Below are 16,074 nucleotides of genomic sequence, written 5' to 3'. Positions count from 1 at the left end.
ACATTTATATAGTACTTGCTGATTCTAGGTCCAGTGCTCTATCCATTACACTACCTAGTTGCCTCATTGAAGGAGTTGATTATATGGTTGATTCTGATAATCTCTAAGCTCTCCTCTGGCTTGATAGCTTGATATTATGGCCTTATGAAATACATATTGTTTGTATAATTAAGGTTTGCTTGATTAAAGTGTTTGCCTAACAGCCCTTATGTCCTTTTCAAACTACTGGATGTCACTTACTTCTTGGCTCTGCTGCTATGTAGATGGTGTTAACATTTTTACAGTTATAAGGCTTATATCTCTTCCATGCAATCAAATTTTATGTCTAAGTTCCCATTTTGTTGGATTTTCCTATCCGTGCCTTATCAGCTATGTTTCATTTAAGGACACTGAAAAAATATAGTTTATTATTCCAAATGGCAGAATTAAACTCTAACAGACTAATATAAATAACCACAGTGATTGCATTCTCAATCCACAAGCCTTCAAGTTTTTCACATTAACTGTTCAGGAAATAGACAAGGAAAAAAATCTGAAAGTTGATTTTCTCCATCCCTCTCAGCAGGGAATGGGTATGGTCTTTTCCTTCACAAATCACTCTCTGACTCATAAACTTGCACTGATGCAGTTCAGGAACACAGAATGCTGTTTTGAAGGGAGCATAGATTGCGCTACAGCATGGCAATGTTGGACATTGAGTTTGAGGGTTGACCTCACTTGCTTCACATTGAACTTCCCACTGTATCTTTATCCCTTTTGTTTTGGAAAAAAGTTTGTTGAATTTTTCTACAGGGAAAAGTAGGAGTCAGTGGTATCAAAATCCTTTCAAATGAAAATGGAATGAGGGGGAGTATTTGAGCACCTACCACTTGGTCTTCATTCATTTCATTGCCAGGGTCCCCCGGGAAATCTCATATATTCATGATCAGTAATCAGTCATTTGTAACTGGGAATGTATTTGCTAAACCCATTGCAAATATTATCTCCATTTTATAGATGAGAAAAATGAGGCAGAACAAATTTTAAGAGAATTTCTTGGAGCCATACAGTTAATAGGTCTAAGCAGAGAGAGGACTCCAATTTAGGTGTTCTGAGCTTCTTGTTTAAATTTTGTTTTCTTGGCCAAGTTTATTTTCCATTTGAAGTGTCTGACCAAATATATATATATATATATATATATATATATATATATATAGATAGATAGATAGATAGAATGGAACAGGAATAAGACAGTGACCTGAATAGTATGGAAGAAATTGTGCAATGACTTCAGGCTTCCCCATAAAAGAAAATGTGGTCTTTTTAACACTAATATTCTTCCAGTAATGTCATGTAGTGGTGAATCCTAGAATCCCATAGTCACTAAGGAATCATCACTTTGGGTCACTGTTGTTTGTCCCTCATTTTCAAAGAGGACCAATGACATCACAAAGTAATGTCTTGATTTATGTATGGATTGGATTTAGGTAAGGCAGAATTCTCCTGGAGGAAGTCTTCACTTGCTTTGGGTAGACATCCCCCTAAATCACAAATGAGTTTGAGGTCTGATGGTTACCCTCAATCTGATTTAGCCAGTCTGCCAAGAAGGTTTACTGAAACATTGCACATGCTGTATTTTCTTGGAGCCACAGGTGAGAATTGGGTGAAGGTCGACATTACAGGTGAATAAGCAGCCCTCATACCTCCTACCAGAGAGTCTAGTCCTCCTTGATGATGGAAATAAACAGGTTATAGCATAATGTAAGCAAATTACCTATATAAAGTTGTGTATAACTTTAAGCCTACTTCCATAATATAGGATTTGAAATGAGGTGAGCCTATCATGTCATGACAGCCAGAGATAATGGGTAGATTGTACACACACGTGTCAGAAAATCTAGAGGATGCGCTCCAGAATATTGAGTGTCTTTCCTGTGTTTAGTTCATGGAAGAATATGTTTAATAATTTCAAAGGCTGGGAAGATGGGGACTGAAGGGAAGACTATTGGAGGGAGGGCCCTATACTGATGGTATTCAGTTTAATTTAGCTCAACAAATATTGACAATGAATTAAGGACTGCTTTTATTGACACATTTTCTTTAAATAAAATAAGACATTTTCCCCAAACACCCCAAAACAACACTTCTCCCCACCAACTCAAGAGTCCTAGAATAATGTCAAATCACCAGAGAGTGAATTTGACCTATGAGTACATACCATTTTGCCAATTATTTATGTAAAACACTTTAACTTCCATAGTTTGAAACCAACATTATCCATTATCTGCTACTTCAGTTTTGGTTGACTAAAGTGTTGCCTGGAATTCTTACTCCCTATTTCCTAAACATGGATCCTCCCAATTAGGAACATTCTCTATCTACTCTCCATGTCTTACCAGGTTCTATTGAACTCCATTGTCAAAAACTCCATTTCCAAAGGCTTTCATCTTCCTTAGCCTGAATAATGCTTATCTAATCTGCTTCAGAGTTAATCACTGGATGTTACAAGACTGGGACTTTAGTTGAGAGTAGAATAAAGGAGGAATTTGTAATCAGAAATGGAGGAGATATGAGTTTTTTGTAGGTGCCAGAAGGACAATGATCCAGGGCAGATGCATTATATAAAAGGTAAGAGCAGAAGGTGGAATGTCAGAGAAGGTCAAATCAACACCTTAGAATGATTGTCAAGATTGTACAATCTACAATGAAACCAAACTGGAGAATCATTAGAAGAAACCAATGCATCAAGGAAGCTAAATGTTGGATATCAATTTGACACACAAAATGCATGAAGAAACTAAAGATCATAGAGCACTAAATAACACACATAAGAGCACAAAGCTAGTAAATGTCACAGATGAGTTTCAAATTCTGTTTTCTCTTGACTCCAAAACTAACATGCTTATAGTTACTCCATGTTTACTCCAGTCATTCTGATCCAACTCTTGTGACAACCACATCTTGTAATTATGAGGTTTAAATAAGTAGAATTTCTGTCCTCTGTAGGCTCACAGTCTAAGGCATTTACTTTGATGGACAGAAACTCATAAAAAGACTTAGAATCATGTGATATTAGAGATGAAAGGGTTCTTTGAGGACAATCCCATTTTACAAAGCTACTTTGAGAAACCTTTCTCGATGCCTCAGATTTTAATGTTTTCCCTCCCTATATTCCAAAGCTTGCTTTGTATTTTTTGTACCAATTTTGAATTTATCTTTGTACATGTATTAGAATGCAATCTCCTTGAGGGCAGTTCCAGTTTTGTTTTTATCCCATCTCTTAGGTTAGTGCTTTGCACACAGTAAGTGATATATATGACAACTGATGTATTTAGGATCATATAGCTCAACAGTAACAGAGTGATGTCTCTAGTCCAATGGCTGGGCTTTTATGATATTAGATAAAACCAGCAGAAGTATACTTTCTGTAGTCAACCACCTGTTTTTGCCTCTATGACTTTAAAATGGATTGTAAAACTCTTTATTATTCCCTAGAGGAATTGGCCAAATTAAGTAAAGATTTTGACCTGGCAGAGACAACTATGCAGGAAAAAAAAAATAAATCAGCAATTAAATAAAGAAATCCTATCATTGCATAATTTGGAACACAGAGAAATTTTGAAAGTAGCAAAGAGGATTCTATGATTTAGGATCCAGTGAAATTCATCCCCAAGGACTGTGAAACTCATCAAAATTCAGTATAAAACTGAAATTGCAAAAAAAAAAAAAAAAATCAGAGTCAAATACAAGAAGTCTTTCACTTTGTAAACCTTTGATTGATGAAAGATCCATCCATAGAAATCAATGCCTCTGAAGTCCTTGAATCTCCTACCTTTCTTTGGGCACAACTGTTTGTTTATTAACCTGCTCAGAAACCCTAGCATAGTAGATGGAATGGTGGTTTCAGAGTCAACAGATTCAAAGCCCTGTTCAAATATTTGCTTGCTGTGTGACCCTAAGCAAGTCTGATCACTTCTCTGAACTCTGATTTCTCATCTCTAAAATGGGGATAATCACATTTAGACTACCTAGCTCACAGAACTCTTAGGAGGTGAGGGCTTTATAAATCTTAGAGCTGCAAATGTGAGCTATGATTGCAAGTAAAAATTGAGAGCTCCTTTCTCCTTTCTAATGTATTCAGTTAGCAATTTCCTGGTGTCCAGGGATAGTTACTTCCTAATTCCTAAAATAGCACTTCAAATCCATTATGTGTTAAATAAAACCAACACTTGTAGCATTATTTCCTTGAGAAAACTGGTTTAAAATCTCAAAGAACTGACTCACAAATGAATTCTAGTTGGAAGTGGGTTATTCGGTCATGCTCCTGGAATCTCCCTAAAAGAAGCAATCACTACTAGTGAAGGAAAGAAGCTTAGTTGCTAATCTCATGCTGTATATACCACTAACCCTGTTAGACAAGCAATGTGACAAAATTTACAAAAGGCTAGACTTGGCACCAGGAAGATTTCAGTTCAAATCCTTACCAGAAATTGCTAATTATGTGATCACTGCAATGTCATTTTAATTTTTCTGTTCCTCAGTTTCTTCACCTGTAAAATGGAATACCTATCTCATAATCTTGGGCTGAAATTTAAATGAGATTGCATGAATGGAATGCTTTGGAAACTTTTAAGCACTATAAAATATGCAGTTATTATTGGTGCTGGAAGTTTTCTGTCTGTAAGGCAAATGTTGCATCTACTTTCTATTTTCTAAGAAATCTGATGGGAAATAAGAGTTGACCAACCCTGAAAACAAGATGTCTTCAGGCATGATTTGAAGGCTCAGTCATTAACTTGAGTCTTACTATGTTAAAGTATTTCTATTGGAATTTGACAATTAGCTTCTTCAAAGAACTATTGCATCTAAAAGTGTGGTCCCAGGACTCCTAGATCAGTGAGATCAAAGTTACTTTTATAATAGAGATAAGATTATTTTAATTCTAATATGATAAAATATCAATAGATAAAACCCACATAAACAAAAGTTCTTTGGAGTTCTCAATTTTTAAGACTGAGGGAGTCCTGAGACTAAAAAGTCTGAGGATTCGCTAGTTAGAAATGCCCCAGTGCTCACTCACCATGTGTTGGCAAGGACTGTCTCTGGTCCTTTCTCTAACCACTAATCCGAGAGAAAACCCAATCTTGTCCCAGACCTTTATAGTTATATCTAGCTACTCCTGAATGAACTGAAATTGAGGTATTTCAGCTCTCCAGTGGGTGTCTTTTACTTTCTGTGATACAAAATTTTTTCTTTGTCACCAATGAGAATGATGAAACCATATTAAATTTCCGTTTCTATTCCAGCAGACTTCCAAGCCAACAAAAGAAACAGCCTCGCCTCAAAAGTCTTTTCCATTTTGATCTTGTCAACAGAGAGGCAGAGTTTGTGCCAGTTCTCCTACTTTTAGCCATCTCTCTCTCAGGAAGATGAGGTGCCACAATTTTATGTGTTATCTCAGCTGTGAAATCTGGCCCTTCTGCTCTCTCATTGTGACCTTTTCAATATTCTGTACTTTGACTGACTGGCTATTGCCAGCCCCTTCTCCCAGGTTGGTTACCTTGTAAGTGCTGGAGAGGCAGAATTGCCAGCTAATCAGCATACCGAATATTGAAAAGGTCAAAATAATCCAGTCTCTATTAAATAGGTAGATACTGAGCTATTCCCAATGTAAACCAGCTTAATCTGAAGATGGAGAAAAGGAACACAACTCTGAAGACTTCCTGATTTAGTTTTATCAGAATTTTCAAATAAAAGATTAATACTCAGAATGACTATCTCCCATTAAAGAGTGGAAGCCCTTAGAAGGTAGTAACTATTTCGAATATAAACACTCTTGGAGACTTTTCCAAAAATGTAATTTATTTCCACAAAATCTTTTATCATTTCCATTTTCTATCATCTTGATCACTACAAAAACTGCTATATAGAAACATCTATTCTACTATGTATTTACCTTATTATTAGTGGTTTTGACCTTTTTATCATATGGTTGTTCAGAGTTTGCATTTCTTCTTTTAAAAACTGTTTAGAATGTATAGGACTGCTTGCCATCTGGGGGAGGGGGTGGAGGGAGGGAGGGGAAAAATCAAAACAGAAGTGAGTGCAAGGGATAATGTTGTAAAAAAATTACCCAGGTATGGGTTCTGTCAATAAAAAGTTATAAAAAAATAAAATAAAAACTGTTTAGAGCCTACAGCAAATTTATTACAATTATTTCATTAATTTAGAAAATTATTGATACCTTGTGTTTTGATATAATATATACTTCCATCCCCACTCCTCTCCACCAGGATATTTTCCTGGAAACACTTAACCAAAACTGCCCATGTGATGATGTGACCAACTGCATTTGCCATGTCCCCATTTTCCTCATTTACTGATTATTAAGAGGAACAAAGAATGAGCTATTTGACATGAATAGTATGGTGCTGATGTTTTTTGTTGTTGTACTTGTTTTTGGTACATTTATTGTCCTTCTTTCCTTCCTTCCTTCCTTCCTTCCTTCCTCCCTTCCTCCTCCACTTCTTCTTCCTTTTCTTCTTCCTCCTCCTCCTCCTCCTCCTTCTTTTCTTTCTTTCTCTGTCTCTCTGTCTCTGTCTCTCTCTCTCACACACAATCTCTGTCTCTGTCTCTCTCACACACACATATACACACATACACATGCACACATACTTTTCTTCTCTCTCAGAAAAGGAAAAACATTATATTGCACTTGAGATCTTATCTTCAACCATACTGCTCTAGTGATCTTGTTTATTAGCCTAAGAATCTATATGAACACCTTTATTTTGTTCATTAGCATTGAGCTACCTATGAAAATTACAGTATATATATCCAATTCCTCAGAGCTGACTAGGCCATGATGGAGAGTCAAGATCAGAATGTACCAATCACTGAGAGTAAGGAAAAGAAGGGCGTACCAATTCTTCTTCTGTGAGCATAGGACAAAAGAAAAGTTCCTTAGGAGACTGGGTGTGGCAAAGGTGCTGTAGGTATTTTATTATATGAAGAAGCACTTGATAGGTCATAGAGCAAGGTTGAAAGAAAACTGATGGACTGCATGACTTATGGACTGGATTCCTTAGTATCACAAAAGAAAAGCCATGAGGCCAAAAACTTTATGGTTAAACTAAAACCTCTGGTTGTTAGATTAGAAATAGAAATTATGGGCATGGAATAATCAATTAAGGTAAGCAGTGGATTTTTTCACTTGTGTTTGATGGCAACAGAGCTAAATATAAATAAAAGTATCTGATTATTTCACCCACTTGTAACAGGGATTATCATTTATAAAATGTAAGTTTTGCTTTATTACTATTTGCCTTACATTTATCAAGGCACTATTATAATTTTCATTATCATTTGAAAAATTAATATAAAATTATGTTATTTTAAAAAAAGAGTGAAATGCTATATTGCACTGTGTATCTTCTTGCAACTAAGAGATATTGTGGTACATTGGAAAGACCTAATTCTAATATTTACTAGCAGTGTGATAATGAGAAATTAATGATACTGCTGATGATGATAATAATAGCTACCATTTATAGAGTTCCTACTCTGTGCCAAGCATTATGCTGAGGGTTTTCACATATGTTATCTTATTTAATTCCCATAACAACCCTGAGGAATAGGTGCTCATATAATCCCCATTTTACAGTTGTTGAAATTGAGACAGAAAAAGGTTAAGTGATTTGCCAAAGTCACATAGCTGGTAAGTGTCTGAAATTGTTATTTGAATTTAAATCTTTCTGACTTCACATTTAGTGCTCTACCACCTTAATCCCCCAAGTCTCCATTTTTCTTTTTATAAGTTGAGTAGAATAATACTTGCACTGATTATCTCACAGGTTGTTGAGAGTTAAGTGTTTGATAAACCTTAGGTTGTTATGTTATGTTAGAGCGAATCATCATTGATGAAATTGATCAATTGTCCTCCTATGAATTAATCATAATGACTCTCATTTTTAAGCTCAATAATGGGTTATACACATATTTTCTCCATGACATTCTGAAATAGATAGTTGAAATATAATTTTTCCTCCTTGAGAAAGAACAAGAGAACAAACAGGAGTATTGTGGGTTACCTTTGTGTTGTGCTTTCAACTTTTCAAAACATTCTCATACATGAACATCTAGCTTAATACTAAATAATAGCACTTTAAGAGCAGATCATGAGTCCCCAAAAACCAATCAGGCTTTTTATCTGGTGACCCAGAAGATATCTTTCACTTTGAAATTTTTTTCTGAATGCAGAAGAAGGAACCATAGTAGACTGACACCCTGTCATGTCACCTGAAGTCTTGTGCTGTACATTTTGCCCTGCCTTAGTTACATAAGAGGACCATTTCCCAAAGGGTGAATAGTTAACTCCAGAGAGTTAGTCAACACAACATTTCATAGTACAGAACAATGAAAAGATGACACAAACATAATGGAAATTGTAAGGGATAAATGGTCAACCAAAATGTCTTCTAATTAATATATCCCAGAAGCTTGCCTTTCTTCTCTGGATGGAGCCTAGAAGAACAAAGACGTGAGGGGTAGGGGAAGGAAGGGAATCCAATCCAATTAAATAAAACGCAGCTTAGGTTAAGGTCAAGGCTGTGCCCTAGGGATCTTTCATTAACCACTTGAAGGCAGGTTCAGAATGGGTTAATAAAAGCTCTGACCCTTACATTGGGAATATACTGTCAAGGGAAAATCAGATTCTTAGCCTAGTGAAAGGGGTGGGGGAGATGGGGAACCTTTGTCTCTACTTCAATTAACAGCTGTGTGTCAGAATGATGTTTGGAACATTGGGTTTCTATACAAGGATGGCCATTGCAGAAAATGCTTAATTGGGTCACTTTGATCGAAGGGTTACCATCCCCATTAAGTAGTGGCCAAAATGAATCTAAGGCAGATGAGCTCTAGACTGTATGACAATGATCCAGTAAAAGCTATATGGCAAACTTTATTTTCTATGCTAATGAAGAGAAATTATGAGGGAGCAGATGATCCAAGAACATCTCTATTTGACTTTAGAAAGGATTATAATTTATTAAATTTCATATTTACCTGATAAATTATTTGTTGCTTGGGTGAATATGAAAATAAGTGCTTTTTTAGATGCATAGCAATTGAATCAAGATTGGGGGGAAAGAAGGGGAAGGAGCTTCATGAGAAAGTATGGGATGCCAGGGAGAAACTGGTCTAGTACTAATAATTTCTTTTACATAATTCTCCAATTGATAATTGAGTTGACTACCATTAACTTCTTATTTCTAATTTCTTAATATTGTCTTAGAAATTCACATAATAGTAAATTTCCCTGGAAAAAGGCAAGAGGGTTAAGTATGTGCCTTTTTCATTGATTTAAAAAAACTGTTTTTTATCTGCCCTATATTCTCAGTTGATGATGTTGCCTCCTGTTTTACTAAGAATATAGAAGCCATTTGCTCTGAGTTCCTCCATTTGCCTTCTCCCCCTTTGCCTCAACACATCTGGCATAATATCTTGCATAGAATAGTTGCTTAAAAAAAACCTTTGTTGCATAAATGGATGAATATCTTTTTCAAAACATTTTATATCTTTACTCCTCTTTCTACTGAAAAAGCAAACAGACAAAACACAATTTAAAAAAATACCTCTGTGTCTTATGTACTGGTACAATAGTTCTGTCCTTCCTCAGAGAAAGCACTGTTTCTTCTCCTTTCTATGGCTAACTTTTCTGCTTCAAAACTTGCCCCATTAAAGTTATCCTTTTTCTTTGGAATTTTCAGTGAATTCTGCTTGCTCTGTTTTGGTTAGATATCCTGTAATACTATAATCAAGTCTGAACACCAGTATTAGAAAGAAAATAAAAGAACTCAAATGCATCTTAGAGAAGGAGACTAGAAAAGATGACAGATCATGTCCTAAATGGATCACTTAAAGAACTGGACATGATTAGATCAGAACTGGCTGGGGAATGGAGAGGATATGATAGGTACCTCTAAATATTTGTTATGTAAGGAGAAGAGAAAGAGAAGGAAAAGGAGGAAAAGAAGAAAGGGAAGGAGAAATAAGATGATAATGAGGAAAATAATGAGGAGGAGAAGAGAAAGAGGAAGATAATGAAAAGAAGGAAAAGGAAGAAGAGAAGGAAAAGAAAAAGAAGAAAGAAGAGGAGAAGGAGGAAGAAGAGAATAGTGAGAAAAGAGAAAGAGAAGTGAGAAAAAAGAAGAGGAAGAAGAGGAGAAGGAAAAGAAAAAGGAAAATGAGCAGGGAGAAGAGAAGAGCAAGAAGAAATTGATAAGCCTGATAATAATGGAGAAAGAGGAAGAAAAGAAGGAAGAATAGAAGGAGGAAAAGAAGAAAAAGAAGAAAGAGGAGGAGGAAAAAAAGAAGAGAAAGAGGAGGAGAATCACATCTTTGTCCACAATGTCCACAATGGAGCAAAGGAGAAAAGAGTATAAAATAATATAGAGTTGTTTTTAAGTATATAAAATGTGAAGAGAAAGGGAACTCATAACAGATATTTATTTTTCAGTAAAGAAGAAAGTAAAATTCCCCAGTGAGAATGGTGAGGTCATGATATAGAGGCTTTAGGAGAGAAGGAAAGGCTTGGAATAATCCCTGTGGGTAGTGTGATAGAGAGTCCATCAGAGCAGAATAAGAGGATTACTGTGCAGCAGTGAGCACCAAGTTAAGATTAGATAGCATACATTTGTAGTGGACCCAGTTTAGAATATCTGTGTTATGTGTAGGAGAGGAGAAGGATAGTGGAAGTAAACCCAGGGTTGGCATTTGACAAGGCAAATATAGCTTTGATATAGAAATTCGAAGGCAATATGTTATTAAAATAGTTAACTATGGAGAGTGGTATACAGGAGATGTAGTATGCAGGTGTGTAGGAGAGGTATTGCAGAATAGAAGTCAACACTATAAATGGTGAAAAATAGAGCTAGAGAAGGCTTCATTGAGGGTCCGAGAGAGTGAGAAGGGATGAGGTAACTAAAGGTATTAGTAAATATGAAGAATAGCTTTAGGAGGTGCAATGCAGAGGGAAAGGCGATTCTGTGCTCAGAGAAAAGAATTTGGATTTTGAAATCATGGAGTTTACACTTTTATAGAGCTGATGTAGTCAAGGATGTGATCATCCCTCAGTGAGAAAAAAATAGATTGAATATTTTTAGATTATAATTTAAAAGCTCAAAGATACCTTCCAATCTACTTCCATTGAGTCCATCCCCCATCCCTCATTTTACAACCATGGAAATTGAAGTTCAGAGAGTTTAAGTGACTTGGATAAGGTCACAGAGTGACTGAAGATGGAATTTGAACATAATTCTTTCTGACTCATATGTAGAGCACTTTAGTCATTATGTCATACTTCTCCAAAGTGAAGAAAGTAAAAGAAGTTCATGAACTGGGAGGCCAAGATATTTGAAATACAACCATGTTTATATGGAAGTTCCCAAATATGAAGGCTAGGGTTTGATGTAGAGGAAGACTCTGAATTCTATATGAATCGGTACTTAATTCCATATGAAAGGAGAAGGAATAATCAAGGGGGCTGGAAGATGACTGCAAATAGGATCTATTTAAATAATATTAAGAAGAGTGAACCTTAAAGGGAGAGGTTACTGGGTGATTAAACAGAGGGAGAATCTGGAAGTGATAGTGAGGAGCAAAGAATATACTTACTCTTCCTTCTATTCTATTATATAGAGGAGCAGGAGAAGTCTGGTATGAGAGAAAATATACCTAATACTTAAGAGGTTGTCAAAGTGATCCAGTGCCATCTGTGGGCAGCTAGCTTTCCTTGAGTATAGTCATATAGAAGGAATAGGAGAATAACTTTGTTAATGGACAGAAAATAGTTCCAGAGAGCAAAATATATTTGTAAGCAGTGAATGATGGATTGTGGAGTTGTAAAGGAGGACAATATTAGAGCATTTTTCGTATCTCCTTGAATCATTATATATGTTACATTTTCTCTCTAACAATTATATAAAACTTTTAAGACTTATAAAGTACTTTACATATATATTATTATCTTATTTGACTGATAAACAATTGTGTGACATATCCTTATTTATAGATAAAGAGAAATTAAGTGATTAGTTTGAGACAGAATCCAAAGTATTTTCTTCTGGACTCTGATTCCATGTTTTATCTTCTCTGCTACTTGCTATTGTATGAATTCTATTTTTGTAATAATTCAAAAATGATAAGTTTTTTGAAAGCTGGACCAGTGTTCCAGACAGCAATATATCCAGAAATCTTAGTTGTTTATCTCCTATAGACTTTTGAATCTTAAAGGTATTCAATGAATGATAGAATCATGGATTCTTTTTTTTTTTTATTTAATAGCCTTTAATTTACAGGATATATACATGGGTAACTTTACAGCATTAACAATTGCCAAACCTCTTGTTCCAATTTTTCACCTCTTAGCCCCCCACCCCCTCCCCTAAATGGCAGGATGACCAGTAGATGTTAAATATATTAAAATATAACTTAGGATACACAATAAGTATACATGACCAAAACATTATTTTGCTGTACAAAAAGAATCAGACTCTGAATTATTGTACAATTAGCTTGTGAAGGAAATCAAAGATGCAGGTGTGCATAAATATAGGGACTGGGAATTCAATGTAATGGTTTTTAGTCATCTCCCAGAGTTCTTTTTCTGGGTATAGCTAGTTCAGTTCATTACTGCTCCATTAGAAATGATTTGGTTGATTTCGTTGCTGAGGATGGCCTGATCCATCAGAACTGGTCATCATCTAGTATTGTTGTTGAAGTATATAATGATCTCCTGGTCCTGCTCATTTCACTCAGCATCAGTTCGTGTAAGTCTCTCCAGGCCTTTCTGAAATCATCCTGTTGGTCATTTCTTACAGAACAGTAATATTCCATAATTTTCATATACCACAATTTATTCAGCCATTCTCCAACTGATGGACATCCATTCAGTTTCCAGTTTCTAGCCACTACAAAAAGGGCTGCCACAAACATTCGTGCACATACAGGTCCCTTTCCCTTCTTTATAATCTCTTTGGGATATAATCCCAGTAGTAACACTGCTGGATCAAAGGGTATGCACAGTTTGATAACTTTTTGAGCATAGTTCCAAACTACTCTCCAAAATGGTTGGATTCGTTCACAACTCCACCAACAATGCATCAATGTCCCAGTTTTCCCGCATCCCCTCCAACAATCATTTATTTTTTCCTGTCATCTTAGCCAATCTGACAGGTGTGTAGTGGTATCTTAGAGTTGTCTTAATTTGCATTTCTCTGATTAATAATGACTTGGAGCATCTTTTCATATGACTAGAAATAGTTTCAATTTCTTCATCTGAGAATTGTCTGTTCATATCCTTTGACCATTTTTCAATTGGAGAATGGCTTGATTTTTTATAAATTAGAGTTAATTCTCTATATATTTTGGAAATGAGGCCTTTATCAGAACCTTTGACTGTAAAAATATTTTCCCAGTTTATTGCTTCCCTTCTAATCTTGTCTGCATTGAATCATGGATTCTTAATATTGTAACCTTCCTAAGAGTAGTTTCATCCATTCTCCCAATGAAGGAATCTTGTCTATAATATCCCTGCTAAAATGATTATGTAGCCTATGCTTAAATACTTAGTGACAGGGAATTTATGATTTTTATGGACAGCACATTCAACTTTTATATACTAGAAATTAATACAGATGATACATAAATGACATATTTGTTAAATTTGTAGATGGCATGAAATTTGAGGAAATAGTTACCAGGCTGAATGACAGAACTGAAATTCAAAAAAAAAATCTCAATGGTCTGTAACAATGGTTCAAATATAGTAAGATGAAATTTAATGGTTATGAAGTCATCCCCTTGTGTTCCAAAAATCAACTGCACAGATATAAAATGAGAGAAATGGAAATAAAGACCAGTTCAAGTGAAAAAAGATGGAGGAATAGGGAGGAGGAGAAGTGAGCAGTGTATAGGAGATGTCAACCTCAATGTGTCAACATTGTGACATAGTAGTTAAAGAAACCAATGCAATCTTAGTAATGGTTACAGTAATGGAAGCTTAGTGCCAGGAAGACAGTAAGTGAAATTCCACCAGTGCCCTAAATGATCTCTTTGACTGAATGCTGCAAATGAACAATGAATGAATCTGAGTCTAGAATTTAACAGGAAGAGAAGAGCAAGGTGGATTACCTTTGGAAAAGTGTAAAGTTCTTTTAATGATCCCAAATTGCTCTCTCAACCTTTTTTAAACAACAAATTTTTTCCACTTTTATTGTTTCACTGAATCATGAACACAACAATTACTGAAGAACTGAATTTGGGAAACAATGCAGAGGCATATGATTGGTTTAAGCAGATTAAATACATTAAAAATAAAGGAATTGCCCAGGAAAAACAATGTAACAGATGTGATCCTCAAAGTACCAATGACTGAAAAAACATATGGGTTGATCATGTAGAGGGAACAAAAGATAATTGGTGGACCCCCTGTAAGCTCCATTACTGTATTCAAGATATTAAGAAAGCACAAAAGATGCCCTTATTGATTAAGTTGTTGCTAACATGGATGAGAATTGCACAGGACAAATGTTCATGGATAGGTTGTAATCTCTGTTGTTTGGATATAATACCTATATATATTTATGAGATTACAGGTCTATTGGAGTATTCTGCCACGGTCAGATAACATCTTTATTTAGTTTTTGGCATGTTGTTTCAGGAAGGATATTGATTACATGGAATGTATCCAGGGAAGGATGACCAGGATTATAAATAGACTCAAAATTATGTCATATGAAGATCTGTTGAAGGAAATGAGCACATTTCATCTAGAGGATGTGGTGGCCAATTTCTCTTTATTTGGAAAACTTTCATGAGAAAAACTTGTTTTTCGTAAGCCTAGAAGGCAGAACTAGTAGCCACAGGTAAACATTACAGAAAGGCAGATTTCATCTATATATTTAAAAAAAATTGTAAACAGTTAATTGAGCTATGCAGAGAAGGTCTTTCTCCTTCCTCAAATTATCTTCAATTCATTTGTGTAATTGTTTCTTCTGTACCAGCTCTGTCCCTGAAATAGAAGGTAAGCATCTTGAGGACAGAGACAATTTAACATTTTGTCTTTGGTTTTCCATTGCCTAACATAATGTCTTTCACATAGTTATTAGATTGAAGTGAAATTGACCATCTTATCATTTCTACCAAGCTCATCCCTCTAGAAGCTATGCAAAATAATGCTGGAACTAATCCCAAATCCCCAGATCCAGTCTCCTCAATTGTAAAATGAAACAGTTGGTTTGTGTGATTCCTAAGCTCAAGTTTCTAGACTGAATGCTCTAGGATCTTTAAGATTTTGCTCCCTTTTCAAGCACTTGATTAACCCATTATTTTTATCCTTTTTCTATTGCATAACTCCCCAATTCCCTGAACTATTCTTCAGATGATATTAATTACAGACTCTTTGTAATATCTGATCACCCTTCTACTCACTGTAATGATATAGATTATAGCTCTCCCATTTTTTTTCTTCATGTACAACTCTTTTCTATGTCCTCCCATGAATTTTTCATCTAGTATTCTAGAACCTTTCATTTAGATATCTGGGGTCATTGGAGTGTTCCAGGCTAACCAGCATTTTTGTCATATTTTCAGTCCTACTCTTTCCTAGTCAAACATTCCTTAAGTAATATCTTGCTTATTCTCCTACACCAATCACATTTGGCAATGTGCTAGACCTATATATCTAACTATAGTCTTTCCCCTGAATGTCAGTCCCACAGAACCAGCTCCCAATTGCATATCCTGAGTTAGTTGTCCCATTGGCATTTCAGATTTAAGATATACAAAATAGAACTGTTATCCTTCCCCAAATCCTCCTCTCCTCCTATTTCCCTATTTTTTTAAGGATGCTATCATCTTCCAGTGAACAAAGTTCACAACATTAGTCATCTTTGACACTTTACTGTCCTTCACACAACACTGTCATCCTCAATATCCAAACAACTAGATGATTTCTCTACAATATATTTGATATCTGACCCCTTCTCTCCACTCATACAACTACCATCCTATTAAATTCCTTACTAATTTTTAACC

Source organism: Sarcophilus harrisii, chromosome 3, assembly GCF_902635505.1.
Source record: "Sarcophilus harrisii chromosome 3, mSarHar1.11, whole genome shotgun sequence".
Lineage (NCBI taxonomy): Eukaryota > Metazoa > Chordata > Mammalia > Dasyuromorphia > Dasyuridae > Sarcophilus > Sarcophilus harrisii.
This window is presented reverse-complemented; position numbering follows the sequence as displayed.